At 41.0% G+C, this 19,120-nt stretch overlaps 1 long non-coding RNA gene across 4 annotated transcripts; it reads left to right on the top strand.

The window, feature by feature from the left end:
* The first annotated feature begins 15,116 nt into the window (after nt 1-15,116).
* Nucleotides 15,117-16,173, top strand: LOC124273585. 4 transcript variants are annotated; one of them, XR_006897696.1, is made up of 4 exons: nt 15,117-15,668; nt 15,879-15,938; nt 15,969-16,028; nt 16,094-16,143. It is a non-coding gene; the product is annotated as an uncharacterized LOC124273585 (long non-coding RNA). The 4 variants fall into 4 exon arrangements; XR_006897695.1 differs by lacking the exon at nt 15,969-16,028 and having other exon boundaries at nt 16,094-16,173; XR_006897694.1 differs by having other exon boundaries at nt 15,879-15,998; nt 16,094-16,168.
* The last annotated feature ends 2,947 nt before the right edge of the window (nt 16,174-19,120 follow it).

Below are 19,120 nucleotides of genomic sequence, written 5' to 3'. Positions count from 1 at the left end.
CCTTCAACGTGGTTATTTGTGCGAACCATTGTGATCGGTCCCGAACGTGCCACTGTAGACCCACTGTCTCTCGACGTAGTTCGCCAGCCCGCGGATCTTTCCATGTTCCTTTACTCTGCTGATGATCTCGGTGAAGACAGGCCTGTTGGGATTGTGCGTGAGGAAGGGCAGGGACATCAGCACAAAAGCAATAAATATATAAAATATGAGTCCAGATATTTCTTCTTGTCAAATTCCCGGACTCATATTTCTCACATGCACGCACGCACGCACGCGCACACACACACACACACATTGCTTGGGATAAGTGAAGTAGACATCCGCAAGGGTGATAGACTGGACTGCAGTCCCTCGGCAGGATTTCAAGTAACTTCTTGAAGCAGGCGAGATAGTCCACTTTCTTGCATCGAGACATTAGAATGAAGAATGGGGTCCGTTAACGCTGGGGTCCGTTTTCTCTAGTTGAAAGAACTTGGTTGGTTTGATGGTTAACGCCGTACTCAGCAATATTTGAGATACATGTAAATAAATAAATAAAAAAAAAAATTAAACACACACACATTGATATTTCAAATTCTTATAAATAGGAGATGAATGTAAAATTTGATGGTTCTATATTTTGTGAGATATTAAACGTAAAATTTGAACTCATCAACTCATTTCTGGGTTATTAACTATTTACAAAATATTCCTTGGGAAATTTTAAAGCAGCATCAAATCTATATCACGTAATAGATTATATTTACAGCATCTCAATACAGAGTCGCAGACAGTCCATCTTGGCAAGATGCAGCTGAATCATGGGAAAAGTGCAGAATCTCGCTTACAGTTAAACGGAACAAAATGGAGAAAACCATTATGACCATTATAGCTGATTCCTCAATTTGAAAATCCTCACATCGTTATTTCAAATCGGGTTTTAAAGAAGATACGTAAATTCTGATAGTTTTCTGAGACATTTTAACATTTGAACTGAACAAGTCATTTCGGGATTATACACTATTTTCTAAACATAATTTGGAAAGCTTCTTTGAATAATTTTAACGTACCAATCGATTCATATCTCAGAACATATGGCGCTAGTATACTTACGGCAGCATAGTTTGGTAAAAGATTTTGTCAGCTCACAGAATCTGGAAAATTACCGCATGTAAGAAATATTCAATATAGCTGTGTTTACTTCACACAAAGAAAACATTATGGCTAATAGAAACAGTTAACATAAATGCTTGCGCTTCTTGAAAGAGTGAACCGTAGAATATTGTCCAAGTGTTGAATTCCTTCAATCTGTGTCACTTGAAACATTACTTTATTACTGTGTGCTTGTAGTTCCTAAACCATATAGTTTAACCTTAAGTAATCTGAGAAAATATCATCATGGACATCATGGAGGGGATTAACTGTTAATCATTTGCTAATTACTTTGGGTTAGGCGGCTGCCTTTGTGTGTTGGCGATTAGGTGGCTGACTCTGAGGGTGCGGGTTCGAATACCGGATAAAAGCGTATATAACGTCAGTGGATTCATAGATTGGTGAAACCAAATGTTAAGTGCTTGTTATGATTCATTGGCATTGACATTATAACGTCAATGGATTCATAGATTGGTGAAATCAAATGTTAAGTGCTTGTTATGATTCATTGACATTGACATTGAGATCATCTCAGTTTAGCATGAGTATTGCCAGTCAGTGCCACCAACACATATTATTATGAGCAGTCATGGTGAGATACTGCATTACAAGTCACGATGGCTACACCCGCCTCCTTAGAGAGCAGGGACGAGTTAACTCTAGAGGTCAAGCAGAAATTGTTACAGGAAAGTTTCACGAACAGTAGAACACTGACCGAGAACTTGGAGCAACAACTTCTGACCACCCGCCAAGCCACCATGACTGAGTTCTTTGTTCATCATTGAATATTATTAAACAAAATATCATTTTTTTATTACACAGATGATATTTGTTCATAAAATGGCATTGGTATAAACACACAATTCACCGTGGTTGTTGGTTTGATTTTGGAGGTGAGGTGAGCTGAGGTGAGGTGAGGTTTAACGTCGTGCTTGAAAATGTTTCGCTTTTATTACGACGTGCATGCTTGTGTATGTGTATGTGCGACTGCTTGTACTAGCCCAGAGTGAAGGTGGTTTTATAGTGCTAGCCCACTGAGATACCATGCCGCAGTGAAACATGAATACCCCACTCAGACACAGTATACTGACTCCGAGCCGACCAGTCCTTGATGTACCCATTAACACTAATGCCGAGCGCCAGGCAGGGACTAACAAGTACCATATTTTAACGTCTTTTGGTATGACGCGGCCGGGGATCGAACCCGCGACCTTCCGCTCTCCGGGCGGACGCTCTAACCACTACACCACGGAAGCGGTCGGGCGTGGAGAGTCCTTGGATGGGTGACCGTGTTTGGCAGCTTGACTCCTGAGCCTTTCTAGGACTTCAATCCAGCCCCACAGCGATGCAAATGTAATATATTTGGCCTCACCTTGGGCAAGTGAGTTTGTTCAAAATTGCCTCTGTTCATCAAGCAGAAAATGTGTATCTGGTATGACACGATGGTAGTCTGACTTTGAACCTTAAGCGCCTGACAAGCGACCGATTGTATTCTCCACAGGGAGTGTTCTGTACTCGTTGACCAGGGGTAATATTATGTCAGCGCTTTGAGCATGCAGTGTGCATGGATAAGTGCGCAATATAAAAAAAACTGTTTTTATTATATTATTATTTATTCACATCAAAACGAGACTGTATTATTTTCCTCTTGCGTGCAGGGGTGATGGGTCAAATATAAATAGGTTTTATATAAATGGCATTAAGCAGGTCTCAGATATTTACATTAGGGGTTGTGAAAACAAGTGTTTGACTCCAAGGTTTTACACCCAGTCACAGGTAGGCTCGATCCCGGAACATCGAGCTCGCTGTTTCACTACCTGGCGCCTTAGCCAGCTCGCCCACCACGCAATGCAACACATCACAAACGGCGTCTTGTCTTAATGTTAAAGTTCCGCCATTGATACTGAATCATTTATTACGACAAGCGGCAGCATGATGTCTCGGTGGTGCTGTCCTGTGACCCTTCCATCACCACTACGCAATGGCGTTCTGGAATTCAGAATGATCCCACCACTAGGCCATCATGTTGCTGTATTTTGGCGTTCGCATGACGTTTGTAAGGACTCCTTAAGTCCATAGTAAAGTCAAGCTGTTCTCCAAGTTAAGCATTGCCATTTGCATGCGTTCCAGAGCAAAAACAACCGCCGTCCCCCAAGTTTCTACGCTCTAAACACAGCTTTCGAAACGAGCCGAGTTGTTATCGTTGTCAGAAGACCACCACCGAGCGATTTTGATAATCGTCTTCTCAGAAACTCATGTGACCCGTGAACAAGGACTCGATGATTATAATCGTTTACTAATAGTGACTGATTTCCTCAAGATTCGCTCTAATTCCTGGACAATTCCATTGTATTTCTTTTCTAAGATGCCAAATTTAATACTTTCTAAGGATAATTACGATTAATTTAAGGCAGAAAACAAACGACGGTGTCGGTGACCTAAATTAAGAATCCTCGCACAGGGCTAACTGGCGCGCTGTTCTATTGATGTGTCTGCCCCCTACGTTAAGACGAACGTTACCAGAAAAAAACAAATGATAACAGTTTGATGACGGTTTTTATAGCTGAAATACATGGAATTATCATGAAACGGCCCTCCCATTATCAGAAATTTGCGGGCCGCTGCAAATGATATTGGACCGCTCAACCTTAACGACGGGCCACTATCAGTTCTGTTGTCAAGTGACGTCATAGTGGGTGCGTGGGCTTACGGTTCATTCGACATTAATTGGCTTTCGACTGGCAGATATTCTGGGTCAAACAAATCAAAGCAACCCGAGATCCCGCTTTAAAAAGCGATAATATTGGTTTTCTTGTTGGTGCTAACCTTAACAATTGCACTATTAAGGCTGTTGATGGACTAAAACCGAACACTGACATAGTTTAACATGTTGCAGGCTATGGTCTTGTCAAAGGCCAAGGTGGAATATCGTCACTTTCTGTTGTGACGTCACTTGAATCGTTCGATGACGTAATTGCATTCAGGCACTCAACCCAGTCAGAAGTTGATTTGGGTATACTTACAGTCAAATTCCTTCATTGTTTCCTTTATCTTTTCAACACAAATTCCATGTATTTTAGCAATAATAACGGTAATGCTATTTTTTAGGGCATTATCATTTGCAGAAGCCCTCGGTCTTTTTCAACTGGCCTCCTTCGTCGGGCAGTTAATGGAAGACCTCGGGCTTCTGCAAATGATAATGCCCTAAAAAATAGCATTACCCTTATAATGTTCGGACTAAATATCTTCTCTGAATTATTTTAATTACATCTGTCATTAACGTAAACCATATAGGGCAATATGAACGTCGCATTTCTACTACCAACGTAAGTTAAGATCAGTACATCCAGATGAAGCTGAGTAGTCAAGCGACATTCCACGATTGCATTGTGGGAACGTAAACATTGCGAACGTTACCATGTCGCTGAAAACTTGTGAGTCGAACTGACACATTTTAACCGTCGTAAAACATAAACGTAATGTTTCCACCAGTGATGTTAGCTGCGTGGAGCAACTGCAAACCAAGAAACGGGATGCAACGGAGTAGTTTACTGTACGAGGCGATGACAACTGACATGCATCGCCTACATTGTGACATAATGTAAAATGGTTCGATTACGAGGGGCACACTAGACTGGTGCAGTGACGGGATAACGTCATTCAATTGTTACGTCATCAAAACTATACTTTTATTGTCTGATAATGTTGTTTTTTTTCGATTGTTCTAACCGCTAGGCATCTTAGAATAGTGTATCAGTCATTCTATGTGTTCAGTCGGAGAAACCTTCCGACCTTTCTTTCTAGGAGAATGGCTCTTGGAGCGAGTGTTTCGTTTTAACAACACTTTCATGTCATCTAAAAGGTCCTGTTTAATGGTGCGGTCTCAGTGCCGACCTTACGCTACTCGAGCTTCTCTACCTGAACGTTGAGTTGGGGGGTCGAGTTTGTCGAGTTTCAGAACGAGTTAGGTCGAGTCAGGTCGAGTCAGATCGAATAAGGTCTACCAAGTTTTTGAATATTTTTTGACATGTCAACAATTTTCCCCGACTTCCTCCTCGACCTTCGGTCTGAGATGGGTCGACATTAGGTCGAGTTGGTCGAGTTGAAGGTCGAGCTGGCCTGACATGCCGATCTGTGATCGTCATAGAGTCGATCTGTACTCGGCCTCGACTCGACCTTGAGTCGACCAACTCGAACTGGACTCGACTTGGACGCAACTGGGAGTCGTCCGACTCGACCTGAAGTCAACCTATCTTGACCTCAACTCGACCTAATCGAGTCCGCGCCGACCGCATAAATGGTCGCCATCTTCCCAATTGCTTCATAAAAGCCAAACGGCAGCCAGTGGTAGCACATCATCTCCACACCAACCTGCTGCCACCCAGAGGTCCACCCTGAGCACACAACCCTCTCCAACACAGCGCAAAGCAGCGGAACAGGCTGGTATCTTCCCCAGCTTTGACTCCAGTGCTGCAGCAGGTGTATCATTTGCCCTACACACACCTCAGAGGATCAGTCACATGTTCAGGACTCTCAGAAAGGACAGTGAAACTGAGAAGCAAAACTTGATACTCATATACTGAACAGCAAAAGTAACGCAAGTCTGGCTTTTTGTCAATTTTTTTAATAGAAAACAACCAAAATCATGTCTAATAATTTATTCTATAGAAAACACTGTCAATTTACCAGTTGAAAGTTGCTGTTGACATTGAATTGCAATAAGTTCAAATTGATCACAGTCCGTCAAATGGAGATACCCCTGAACGCGAAAAGTGACAGTCTCTTTAGTAGCGCGTATAGCCACTTTGACCTTGCACACAGACCGTGCAACGTGGCCTCATTGAGTTCACTAGAGGCTGAAAGACTGCCTGAGGCAACTGGTTCCGCTCAAACACCAATCTGTATTCCAATTGTGCAAGTGTGAGTGGCTGTCTACCTGCCCCAATCCTCCATCCAATTTCGTCCCAGAATGTTCAAAGGGAGCCATATCCGGGAAAGAGACGGCCACGGAAAAATGTTAACGTTGTTCTGAGCCAGATGATCAATCAACACCCTTGCTGTGTGAGGGCTGCTGGCGTTGTTGACGTGTCAAAACTGGCCCCACATATGGCCGTCGGCAGTGAATTCCAGCAGCCCGAAGACGACGCCTAATCGTATCGCTGGACACTGCTCCACTTGACCCAAGGACTACGGCTGCTGTTACTGTTTCTGCTTGAGTTCGGTTCTTTAGATGAGTGACCCGGATGAACCGATCTTGCGTATGAGTTGTCACTCGTTGCGTCCGGTATGGGAACGATCAGCAGCAACCCCGGTTTGCTGATGACGTTGAACAAGTCGTGTAATGTGGTAAGATGACAGCCCAATTGCCTAGCTACAGCGGTTGCAGAGCTACCTCCGTGCAACTTTCCAATGGCCACTCCCCTCTGCTCAGTCGTTAGTCTAGGCATCGTTCTTTGGCGTGTACACCTCCTAGCGTCAATACTGAACTGTTTTTTGACCCAAACCTTTATAAAGAATACCTCAGAGTGAAATGCATGCTTTCCATCCAGAACCGTGCTAAAATTATGGTTTTGCTGCACTGTTGGTGTGTTTGTGCGAATGGTTCGTATGGACGTCAAATTGCATGACATCAATTCATCTGGGATCATTACGTCACTTTACCATGAACGTTCCATAAACTTGAATTCTTACCTTCATGACATTTCATTTTTCGAAACTTGCGTTTCTTTTGCTGTTCAGTATATATTGTCATGAGCACTATATACTGATGTGAAATGTTACCTTCAGATTATTTAAATGAGTTTCCAATTAAAGATTTAAAAGCTTTTTTTTCATCTGATATTTTTTTGTATTTTCCATCCATTGCTTAGTGTAAATGTAAATACATCTTGTACGATTGTAATAAAGTTTGTTTTGTTCATCATGTATATAGTTAGTTTTCATTGTGTTTTTTTCGCATTTACCAATTGTAAATAGTGTAAAAACAAATCAAACAAGAGTTCCTTTGTAGATGAAGTAGTCCTAAATAATAGAGTACACTTTAAAGTCATTTGGATATCATCTTTTCTTGCTACTGAACATCTCCTGGGCCCATGAAATAGTCCTTCAAATAGTTTCTTTGGTTGGCGCCATCTAGTGGGGTAACGTTCCTCGTACCCTGGTTATCCCCATCAAGTAACTGTGTGCAGGAGAGCCACTCGCCTGGGGTGAGTGAACAGTCCTCATTCCCCTGGTCTATGAGGTTCATCTGACTGTTCCGGTTCCTCGTTCTCAGCATGATGTGTAAACCGACGCAGGCCCGGGTTATTTGTTCAGCTCTCTGTCTGCAGTGCTATTTAGGGAGCCCGGAATCTCATAGCCAGAATCCCGAATGTATTCTCCACCACTCGTCTGGCCCGAGGCAGTATGCAAAAGTCACAAATTAAACATTTCTAAATCAAATGCATTCAACATTCAAAACCTCTGATATAATATTGATACACCCAAAGATATAATTTGATTTAGGTATTTATGGAAAAGAATAATTACCTGCAGTTGAAGATCTGCTGATCGGGGTCCATCTGACACATGGAAAAGGACTTCATCATCCAGGGGCGGAGTGGAAAGGCATCGTCGCCGATGATGAAGTATGGCATACCATACCGGGAATACAAGGTCAGCGCCCTCCATCCGATCTCGTGAATGGTTGAAGACCATCAGCGTCTGAAACTGATCTCTTGGCCCCGACGTTGACCCACAGGAACTTGTAGTCAGCATCCGCGAGTGCCAGCAATACGATAGAGAAGAAGTTCTTGTAGTAGTAGAAGAGGGACCCGCTTTTGGGAGGCTTCTTGATGCGTATGTGCTTGCCATCAAACGCACCGGTGCAATATGAAAATTACCACCTTTCATTGAAAGCACGGGCTACAGTATTTCATCTGCTCTAATCCCACTCATCTGACCGATACTCGGCTTTGAAGGCGTCAAGGATGGGATTGATGTGCTTACGGCTGCGGCTTTGGCTTTGGAGGAGGGTTGGCATTCTCCAGGTCATCCACCAGTTCAAGCAGGTGCCAGGCTATCTGCACCCAAATGGTAAGCAGTCTTCGCTTCTCGGGGCTCACCAGGTTTACGTCAAGGTTCCTGATGGGGATGTTACTACGTTGCAGTCCTCTAATTGAATGGGTACCTGGTGAAAATGCACCCTGTAATTTATACAATTTAGAAACCTAGGGTCTACTCGGCAGAAAAATGGAATTTCCGTCGAGAACCAGTCGCTCCGGTTGAACACAGGTCGCGTAGAGGTCGGGCCGAGTCGAGATAGGTCGACTGAAGTCAAACTAAAATCGAACTAAGGTCGTAAAGGTCCTTACGAGGTCGTTATGAGGTCGTTTTGAGGTCGTTGTGAGGTCGAGATACCCCCCAGGTCGAGACAGATCGAGTAGTTTGCCAGGTCGAGTCGGTCGAGCTCCCGAGGTCGCCACTGGGACCGCACCATAAAAGGGATACAGGGTCTCTTTGTCCTCTAGGAATATGGTCACTTTAAATTTGCCTTTTTGAGTAGTCAACATTTACATTTTTCTTTTTACATTTTTCCACAACAACTGGTGTAGGTGCTGCGTGTGTTTCAGATGATTTCGATGTTGTTGGTGATGAAGATTTAGGGGTTGCAGGAGTAATATCACAACGCTTATGGTGTCAGTACATTCACCCAGGTCAAGTCAGTTTGACCTTCATCGGATGTTTTGACGGTTTAACAGCTTCAGTTATGTGTTGTGTGATGCACATGTACTGTATGATCTGTATCAGGATATTTGCCTAGACAACGATAACAAGACGCATGAAGTTTGCTTGTGTTTTGTCCATGGCACAATTTATGGCAATTAAAGCATCTAAGAAGACTTGTCTTCAAAGAAGAACATAAATGTCAACTTTCTACTTTTACTGATTTAGGCAAATTTGACTCAGCAAAGGTTATCAGGTACGTCTTCGAAGGTGTATACATTCCGTTCTTCTTAAAGTTGAAAAGCTTAGCCTTGACCACTCCTTGCGTATGTAATTGACTGACAGTGTCATCTGTTGACAGATCAGGAACACTCATATATCTGTCACGGATGATTCCTTTGCTCATGTTCAGAGACTTTTGAGGATAACCTTTTACAGAAACATTTTGTTTCCGCAAGATTAACCGCTTGTTCTCTCTTGAAACATTCTGTTAGAATTCAACCAGATCGAGTTTGGGTATTCTTGACAGTTCCAGCATTTCCTTGAATAGCATTTTCTAATAGAAAGGGAGAACAAGAAGTTACCTTTTGTCTCACTTGATTCGGCAACAATGAGTGGAGGCTAAGAGTTACATTCAGAATAACACAGCCTGGTAATAGAATCCTGCTCACCATTAGTATCATCTGCATGCTAACGTCTATGTTTTTGGTTTGTTTAGCAGCCATGTTAGCATAGTTTGTGTTTCAACCTGGTTTCCCGTCCACCATGGACCGTCAACAGAGACGATGTCAAATGCCTGTTGGTCTCCAACAGGGGGCACCAAGCAACCCAAGAGGATACACTCAAGCAGTAGCATTACAGATAATGTACCGCCAGATTGGCCTTTCATCCATTGCCTCCAGGGCATATAACTCTAGGCAAATTAATAATCCACGTCTGAGTAAAGTAAGGGTCGAAGTGATCTATTGGGCAAAGGAACACTGTTCGTGGAACCAGTGCCCTCAACGACCAGAATCCCGTCCTCCACCGACACTGGGACGAAACCCACGGCAACAGGTGGCCTAATTCGGTTGCCTTTAACGAGCAGCAATGTTGGTTGATTCTGACACGCATAGACTACTCCAATGGGGAACATTCCTGGAGTTGCGCCCCCTTGCCCGGTTGGAGCGCTGCGGTAGTCACGGTCCAACAGTAGCTGTCACTCTGATACTGGCCTGCCTATCGGCCAAGCCTAAACTTGAATCGACATTAAACCTGCTTTTTACTTTGTGGTTCTTATATTACGAATAACAGAAGCTGGAAGTTGCCCCGACTGAAGACTGTTGTCAAAGCAAGAATATTATTTGAAATTGTGTTTCAGGTGTTGTCAAATAATGTAACAAAGCATGAGTGAAGTACTGAAATATAATAAACACATTGAACCATTACTGGAGGTCTGAACTATCTGATGCCAGAAGCAAGGGGGTATCGGGTTCATTGTCTTTTAAGGTGGGAGCCTTTTAAGTTTGAATACAAATATTTCACATTTGTTATTCTAGCATGTGTGAAAGGTTTGCAAATTACATCAAGGCTCATCACAATTATAATATATGGACTCACAGTGTCAGTGAACACAGTGTGTATCTGAAATACTGAAACAAGGAATAATTTAGCTTTTGAATGGTAGTCTAAGTGGTACAATTGAGATTCTACAATACTTACGATTATTCTCATGTGTCAATTATCATCAGACAAGAATCAACAAAGTCTGGGTTGTCATTTCATTTTTATTGTTCAACATATTATATTCTTCTTTTTTTGGACATTCATAAATATAGACATACATACAGTAAAAAATGATGGTCTCCTTTGAAGAACCTTGATTAACACTTACATCAGATGCATGTTGATGTTTTCCACGCTGACAATCAAACTGTCAATATTGCTGTACAGATAATTTAGGTGACATGCATATGCACCAAAAATGGAAGTACAACAGTGAAGTCTGAATATTTTGACAGTCCTGTGTAAATGAAAATTGCTGCAGCATTAAGCATAGTAGTTAGTACTGGAAGCACTGACATGTTTGTCTCGGTGTTGATATACAGTTACTTTCATACTTGGCCTGTGCCCAGTCTGGAGAGAAAATGTTTGGCTCAATTCTTGCCATCAAAATTATCATGGGTGATTGTTTCCTCCCCAGCGATCTCACTGATGTTACATTCAACATCACAAGTATCCACCAGCATTAAGTGGGTCAGCTGATACAGTCCAGGGAATGAATTGGTCATACAACATCTGTTTCTTTCTGTTGCCTCAGACTTGTTCATCCTGGAAAACATCAGTGGAGTATTACTATTCAAACTGATACAGGGTAATATTATCTCATGACTGCCAGTTATGAGAAAATGTATCATTATCAGATTTAAGTTACTATTGTAGAGAAAGACATGTCACATAATGAACATATTCATTCCGATAGGTCAAAGGTGGAAAACATTATTCTTAACAAATGTTTCAACTATGGAGAAGCATAATTTAAATATGCTGACATTTTTTTCCTTCTCTGAGTGGCATTTAGAAGTTGGTGTGATGATCAACAAGGAGAGTTCTCTGGATATACAACTTCTTGAATATATTATGAGCGACATTGTGGTGTAGCTACTAACACCATTATCAAGCAAGTAACTCTCCTCGTTAATTTTTTCTGATACAAAGAAGTGTGTTCAACAAGTACACCAGACATTATTCAGACAAATTCATACCAAAAGTAAACAAACACTAACCTGTAGCGTGTGTATTCTGGAATCACCTGGGCCTCATCTTTGTGGACAACAGGCACCTGTAGGGAGATGTAATATGATGCATTAAAGGGAAAAAGTCAATTGTGTATTAGCATTCTTGGTAAACTTTAATTCAACAATGAAGGGAGCAAAGGTGTTATTGTCAAACATAAACAACTTTGCAAACATGTATATAATGATGCTAACTTGCTTTTTTAAAAGCAAGAAGCAAATGAAAGTTAACCAATAGGTTCACATGAAAATTTACTTGTGAAATGCCAATTACCTTAAAACAATGAAAATAATAAATTGGGGTTGCAATTTACTTGCCTACCTTTCATCAGGACTGACTGAGTAAAGTTTTATGCCGCTTTTAGCAATATTCCAGCAATATCACGGCGGGGGACACCAGAAATGGGCTTAACACATTGTGCCCATGTGGGGAATCGAACCCGGGTCTTCGGCGTGACGAGCCTACGCTTTAACCACTAGGCTACCCCACCGCCCCCTCATCAGGAGATATAAGCATATGTAAAGATATATCACATACATTAGAATTTTAAGTAAATTACTCAATGTAACTCAGTGTCAACCGACAACTGTATTTCAGATGCATGACCAGGTGTTGCATGAGGGAAGACAAGCAGGTAAAATCAACAGGCCATATCAAGTGATGAATGCTTTGCTAAGACATAATTGAAATATAGTTGAAAACAAATTCAATAGATTAACCTAAAATTAGAATGCAGTAGCTGTGTTCAAGTACGGTAAAACATTTTGAAACAATGTTAACAATGAATAAAGCCTAACTACTACAGAAACTGTTTTAGCATGTATATAGCTAATCTTCACTGGGGGCTGATTTCAGATGATAACATCAGTGGCATTCTACAGATGGTGACGCCTTGGCTTGCACCCTTTGTAAAGCGAAAAGATTGTGTACTGTCACTGTGCTGTACGTTTTGATGATTACTACAGTGAGAGGCCCCTAATGTTTCGGTTGGCATGCACGTTAACTAAATTTGGCAAGGAGAATAACAATAACAACGTTTTCTTCAAACTGTAAACGATACAAAATACGTGGCACTTACCATAATCAGTTACAGTAACGAAATCGCTCTGTAAGAAGTGGAAATGGCACACAACACTGAGAATGAGACCAGCGAGAGCTGACGGCTACCTCGTCATGCTTTTGTTTCATTCGTCGCTACTTCGAATGATAGTCAACCACCACTTCAGCAAGTTTTGACCTCTCGGACACGTCGAACCTCTATTGCTCCGCAGCATCCCGAGGCACGGCAGCACGTCTCAGACATTGTAATACTTCTGCGCATTTGAAATCGACCGTGCAACAAACTTTGAGCGCCATCATTATGCCGGAGTACACTTAGGACCGTAGTGATTGGCGCCATCTATTGGCAAAGCAGTAAAGGGCGATAACTGAGGAATGCTCCCCATTGCTTGCTTGCGAACATACCGGAAACACTCCTCAGTAAGCTTCAAAAAGTGCAAAATCAAACAGTGAGGATAGTCATCAGATCTCCCTCAACAATGCACATAACACCGGTGCTTCAGGCGTTACATTGGCTCCAGCGGCGAGAGTGGATTTTAAGATCCTCACTCAGGCATATCGGTGCGTTCACATTCTGGCGCCATCATACCTGTGTGACCTTGTATACATTCGATCACATTCTCTCAGGTCTGAAAATGAACAGAGACTCACCAAGGAAGAAAAAGTCCTTTGGTGTTGCAGCTGCCACTGAATGGAACTCACTGCCAGACTCTCTCAAAGAAGCCCAGTCGTTGGAACAATTTAAGTGTCCCTTAAAGACTCATCTTTAGAGCGTCTGCCCGGAGAGCGGAAGGTCGCGGGTTCGATCCCCGACCGCGTCATACCAAAAAGACGTTAAAATATGGTACTTGTTGGTCCCTGCCTGGCGCTCGGCATTAATGGGTACAAAAAGGACTGGTCGGTTCGGAGTCAGTATACTGTGTCTGAGTGGGGTATTCATGCTTCACTGCGGCATGGTATCTCAGTGGGCTAGCGCTATAAAACCAGCTTCAGTCTGGTCTAGTACAAGCAGCCGCACATACACATACACACGCATGCATGCGTCGTCATATGAGCGAAATATTCTCAAGCACGACGTAAAACCCAATTTCACCTCACCTGTTCCGTTTGTACTTGAAAGTGACCTTGTACTGCCACCACGGTTTTACTTTTCCTTGACTCTTGTATCCGCTATGGGCACGCCCAGTGCAGTTTAGCACCATATAAATGGAAATTATTATTGTATTAATGGTTAACATTTGATGACAAGTTTATCTTTAAGTGATGGCTCATCCAAAATGATACATATGATGAAAACTTGAATGGAATTTGTAAGATGTGACTCTGTGAGCGAGGCACAACAATGACCGCAACGACCTCTCGGTAGTGGAGTGATTGGCTTCATACAACTAAGGCATATTGGTATTTGAATCAAGGCTTTGACAAACTCTGGCTTACATTTTCTACGGAGGTGGCAATGAGTATTTTGTAACTCATCCACTTGATAAACACACGAGCTTTTTCTTCAATTCGTTTCCAGTTATACAATGTGCAGTGTTTCCGTTATCTTGTAAGCACTGTTGGTTGAGAATTGAATCGGGCATGAACACAAGGTGTATGATAACTGTTTGAAATTATTAAAGGCATAATTTGAAAACACACAGAACCGTCGACGTACTGTCCCTTTACATCCTCGTTCTAGTAACTCTATGCTGAACCTGTGTTGCAGGCCTAACACTAACTGAGCAGGCCTATTCAAGAACATTTTTGTCTGCAGAAATGTGTGAAGAAGTCTACAAATCACAGACTGACACATGTTAAATATATTGGCTACCTCTTGCTGGGTACCGACGTCCAAAATCTAGAATGACTCCCTACCAGCATGCAAGGAGAATTGCAAGGAACACGTGTTTTCTTTGTTTGTGTTAAGTATAAGGTTCTGTTCTTAAACGTCTTTTTTCTGTATATAACATGATACAATTTGTGTCACAAATGAAATCTAAGATCTGAGAGTTCGATGCTTAGAAAATACAAACAACATTTTAAATCTATTTATTTATGCAAAGATAGCATACTGTAAAACAAGTTACAACCCATTTCTGAAAAAGTACATATCACAATGTATAATAATTAGGCTACATCAATAAAAACGCAATAGTTTTGCCTTAACAGAAATACATTCCAAGCAACATCCTATCACTAAAACATCAGTCCAGTAAATACCCTTTGAAAGCCTTCACTTAGACGCAATATCACTTTACTGATATACTTTGGAAGCATTCAACAAAATGCAGCATTAGTTTAGTAAACCCGTGACCACATATCGGAATATGGCCTCTGAGCAAATACACGTTGACAACATTCACTTATATGCAACATAAGCTAAACAGTCTCTGGAAGAGCACATGCTCATCTCCGCCAAGAGTTCAGTAAAAACAATATGTACACATTCACTGAACCACAAAGTCGGTGTCCACCACACGCTGTCGGCTTCAAGTCTCTGAAGTTGGTATATCCGCCACCAAATCAAGGTCTCCACTATCAACCTTGTTTTCGTGAGCTATCTCCTGCATCAAGCACAGGTTCGTAGTGATTGTAATAACAAATGAAATATATAACGTCAGCACCAGAGAATAATCAGTCTGGGTTATCATAGATAACTCCATCAGTCGTAAAAGGTCAAGCTGATCACACAATATCAGCGGTGACATCAGAAGTTTGTCAATCGGAAGATATTTTCCGTAAGACACATTTTGCGCACCAAATAGTACGCGTTTGTTTCTTGTCTCTCAGATCCTATCCTGCACGCTTAACATATGGTTACGTAGAGAATGGTTTCCAGGTAACTTGATAATGCGTAAGTACAGTATAGGTGTTTCATAGTACATAAGTACAGTATAGGTAGTTTCATATCAATAAGTACAGTATAGGTAGTTTCAAAGTACATGAGTACAGTATAGGTCCCTTCATAGTACATAAGTACAGTATAGGTAGATTCATAGTACATAAGTAGAGTATAGGTAGATCCATAGTACATAAGTACAGTGTAGGTAGATCCATAGTACATAAGTACAGTATAGGTAGATTCATAGTACATAAGTAGAGTATAGGTAGATCCATAGTACATAAGTACAGTGTAGGTAGTTTCATACTACGCAAGTACAGTATAAGTAGTTTCATAGCACATAAGTATAGTATAGGTAGTTTAAAAGTACATAAGTATAATATAGGTATGTTCATATTACATAAGTACAGTATAGGTAGTTTCAAAGTACATAAGTATAGTATAGGTAGTTTAAAAGTACATAAGTATAGTATAGGTATGTTCAAAGTACATAAGTAGAGTATAGGTAGCTTCATCGTGCATAAGTACAGTATAGGTAGTTTCAAAGTACATATTATAAGTATAGTATAGGTATGTTCATAGTACATAAGTACAGTATAGGTAGCTTCATAGTACATAAGTACAGTATAGGTAGTTTCATAGTACATGAGTACAGTATAGGTAGCTTCATACTACGCAAGTACAGTGTTTCGTTGATCACATTGTCAAATATCATGCTGTTCACAGATATGTAAAATGGTCAAACTAATCGTGTATAGGAAGTGTTGCGTGCCGTACAAGTCTGCTGATAAAAGTTTAATTTTTGGCAAATAAAGTTTGGAAGGAGGACCAGAAGCTGAAGAATTTGGCATTAATGCAATTAGAAAAAAACTATCATTTTTGTTTCTTCATAATATTTAGTTATTTCTGCTTTAATATATCTAATATTCAGAGTTTGCCTTTTTCTGCATTTTCTGTGAATAGCTTCTTTTACCACCAAATTTACAGCATTCAGTGGATTATTGTGTTTGGCTTTGAATCCAAATAAAATATTCTCCAGTGAAAAATTAACTTCACCTCCCGAAGCAGTTTTAAGCCATATCTTTTTTCACATAAAAGCATTCAACCAGCAGGTGCATCATGGCCTCTGGATCTTGTCCACAGAATGATATTCCTATCATGTACAAAAAGCTATTTGTTGCTAAAATATTATTTTAGATTGGAACCATCTCATATTCACACTCTCAGTACATCTATAAGACATCAGATTAATATTTTCTTGTTCTGATCTATCAATTTTTCTATTCAAACACTTTTGACGTTTTTTTTGGGCATCTGTACTGAATTCTGGAGCAAGTAAAATCTGATAAAACACTTAACTACCCTTTTGTATATTGATTATGTTGTATACATTAAATGGGAGAGTAGGGTCATATATCCTTTCTTGGTAATCATTAAGTAATTATGTATATCTTTTAATATATCTCACTACTGTTGACTTTATCCCTTGATATAAGACAAAATTTGTTTCTAAACTGTATGGTTCTACAAGTTTGTTAAAAGAATAAATTTCACCGTTTTCATTAAACATATCCTTAATAAAACATATACCCTTTCCTATCCAGTGACTATATTCTACCCATTTGCCAGAGATATTAGAGTTGTACCATAATAATTGAGTCTTTATGTCAGAAATATTTGTAATCTTTTCATAGCATTTGGATAGATACAAACCCCATGCTGATACAACATCCCTCCCAAAAATATGTGTAATGTATGGCACTAGAGTAGTGTTCATATACAAATAATCCGCCAACCAGATAGTATTTATTCCTGAGATGAAAATACCAGCATGTTTGACCCAATATGACTTACTATACAGTCTTTTTCTCCATGATAGCTTTTGTGATAATATAGTTAATTTAAAACCAGGTACCTTAATCAATATGTAGGTGGGTGTGTCATAACACTTCTTTTTGTACATCATTATCACACTGCTATTGTAACAGGCTCAGAACGGATATTCATAAAATCTTTATACAATGGTTACACACTACACTAAAATTTGTTTTCCAGAGAGTTCCAATCAACATTAAAAGCCTATGCTACTCTTGTGTAGAATGTATTTTGCCTCATCTACAGATCGTTTCTCTGATTGTTGGTAAGACAGCAACTTTTTAGTTTCTATTCAACGGGTAATCTTACACAAGATGTTGTACAATAACCATGTCCCCTCCTTGACGTGCACAATTGAGCACACTATCACCAAATGCATCAAGCAGAGTGAGGTCAGCACCCTTTGATTCCAGGAGATCAAACACACTTTTGTGTCCATTGAAAGCCGCAACCATGATTGGTGTCCTTCCCTTACCGCCTTTGAGGTTGATATTAGAATCTGACACCAGATGTTCAACCAAAGCTATGCTGCCTCCCTCACAGGCAAGGTGAAGTACACTATCACCAAATGTATCAAGCATTGAGAGGTCTGCCCCCTTTGATTCCAGGAAGTCAAACACGCTTTTGTGTCCACTAAAAGCTGCAGCCATGATTGGTGTCCTTCCCTTACCGCCTTTGAGGTTGATATTAGAATCTGATACCAGATGTTCAACCAAAGCCATACTGCCTCCCTGACAGGCAAGGTGAAGTAAACTATCACCAAATGTATCAAGCAGAGTGGGGTCTGCCCCCTTTGATTCCAGGAAGTCAAACACGCTTTTGTGTCCACTTAAGGCTGCAGCCATGATTGGTGTCCTTCCCTTACCGCCTTTGAGGTTGATATTAGAATCTGATACCAGATGTTCAACCAAAGCCATGTTTTCTCCCTCACAGGCAAGGTGAAGTACACTATCACCAAATGTATCAAGCATAGAGAGGTCTGCCCCCTTTGATTCCAGGAAGTCAAACACTCTTTTGTGTCCATCGAAAGCTGCAGCCATGATTGGTGTCCTTCCATTGCCGCCTTTGAGGTTGATATTAGAATCTGAAAACAGATGTTCAACCAAAGCCATGTTTCCTCCCTCACAGGCAAGGTGAAGTACACTATCACCAGATGTATCAAGCATAGAGAGGTCTGCCCCCTTTGACTCTAGGAAGTCAAACACACTTTTGTGTCCATCGAAAGCTGCAGCCATGATTGGTGTCCTTCCATTACCGCCTTTGAGGTTGATATTAGAATCTGAAAACAGATGTTCAACCAAAGCCATGTTTCCTCCCTGACAGGAAAGGTGAAGTATACTATCACCAAATGTATCAAGCAGAGTGAGGTCTGCTCCCTTTGATTCCAGGAGATCAAACACGCTTTTGTGTCCATTGAGAGCTGCAGCCATGATTGGTGTCATTCCATTATCGCCTCTGAGGTTGATATTAGAATCTGATACCAGATGTTCAACCAAAGCCATGTTTCCTCCCTCACAGGCAAGGTGAAGTAAACTATCACCAAATGTATCAAGCATAAAGATGTCTGCCCCCTTTGATTCCAGGAAGTCAAACACACTTTTGTGTCCATCGAAAGCGGCAGCCATGATTGGTGTCCTTCCATTGCCGCCTTTGAGGTTGATATTAGAATCTGATACCAGATGTTCAACCAAAGCCATGTTTCCTCCCTCACAGGCAAGGTGAAGTAAACTATCACCAAATGTATCAAGCATA

This window comes from Haliotis rubra, unplaced genomic scaffold, assembly GCF_003918875.1.
Source record: "Haliotis rubra isolate DU_JTF1 unplaced genomic scaffold, ASM391887v1 Scf182, whole genome shotgun sequence".
Taxonomy (NCBI): domain Eukaryota; kingdom Metazoa; phylum Mollusca; class Gastropoda; order Lepetellida; family Haliotidae; genus Haliotis; species Haliotis rubra.
This window is presented reverse-complemented; position numbering and strand designations above follow the sequence as displayed.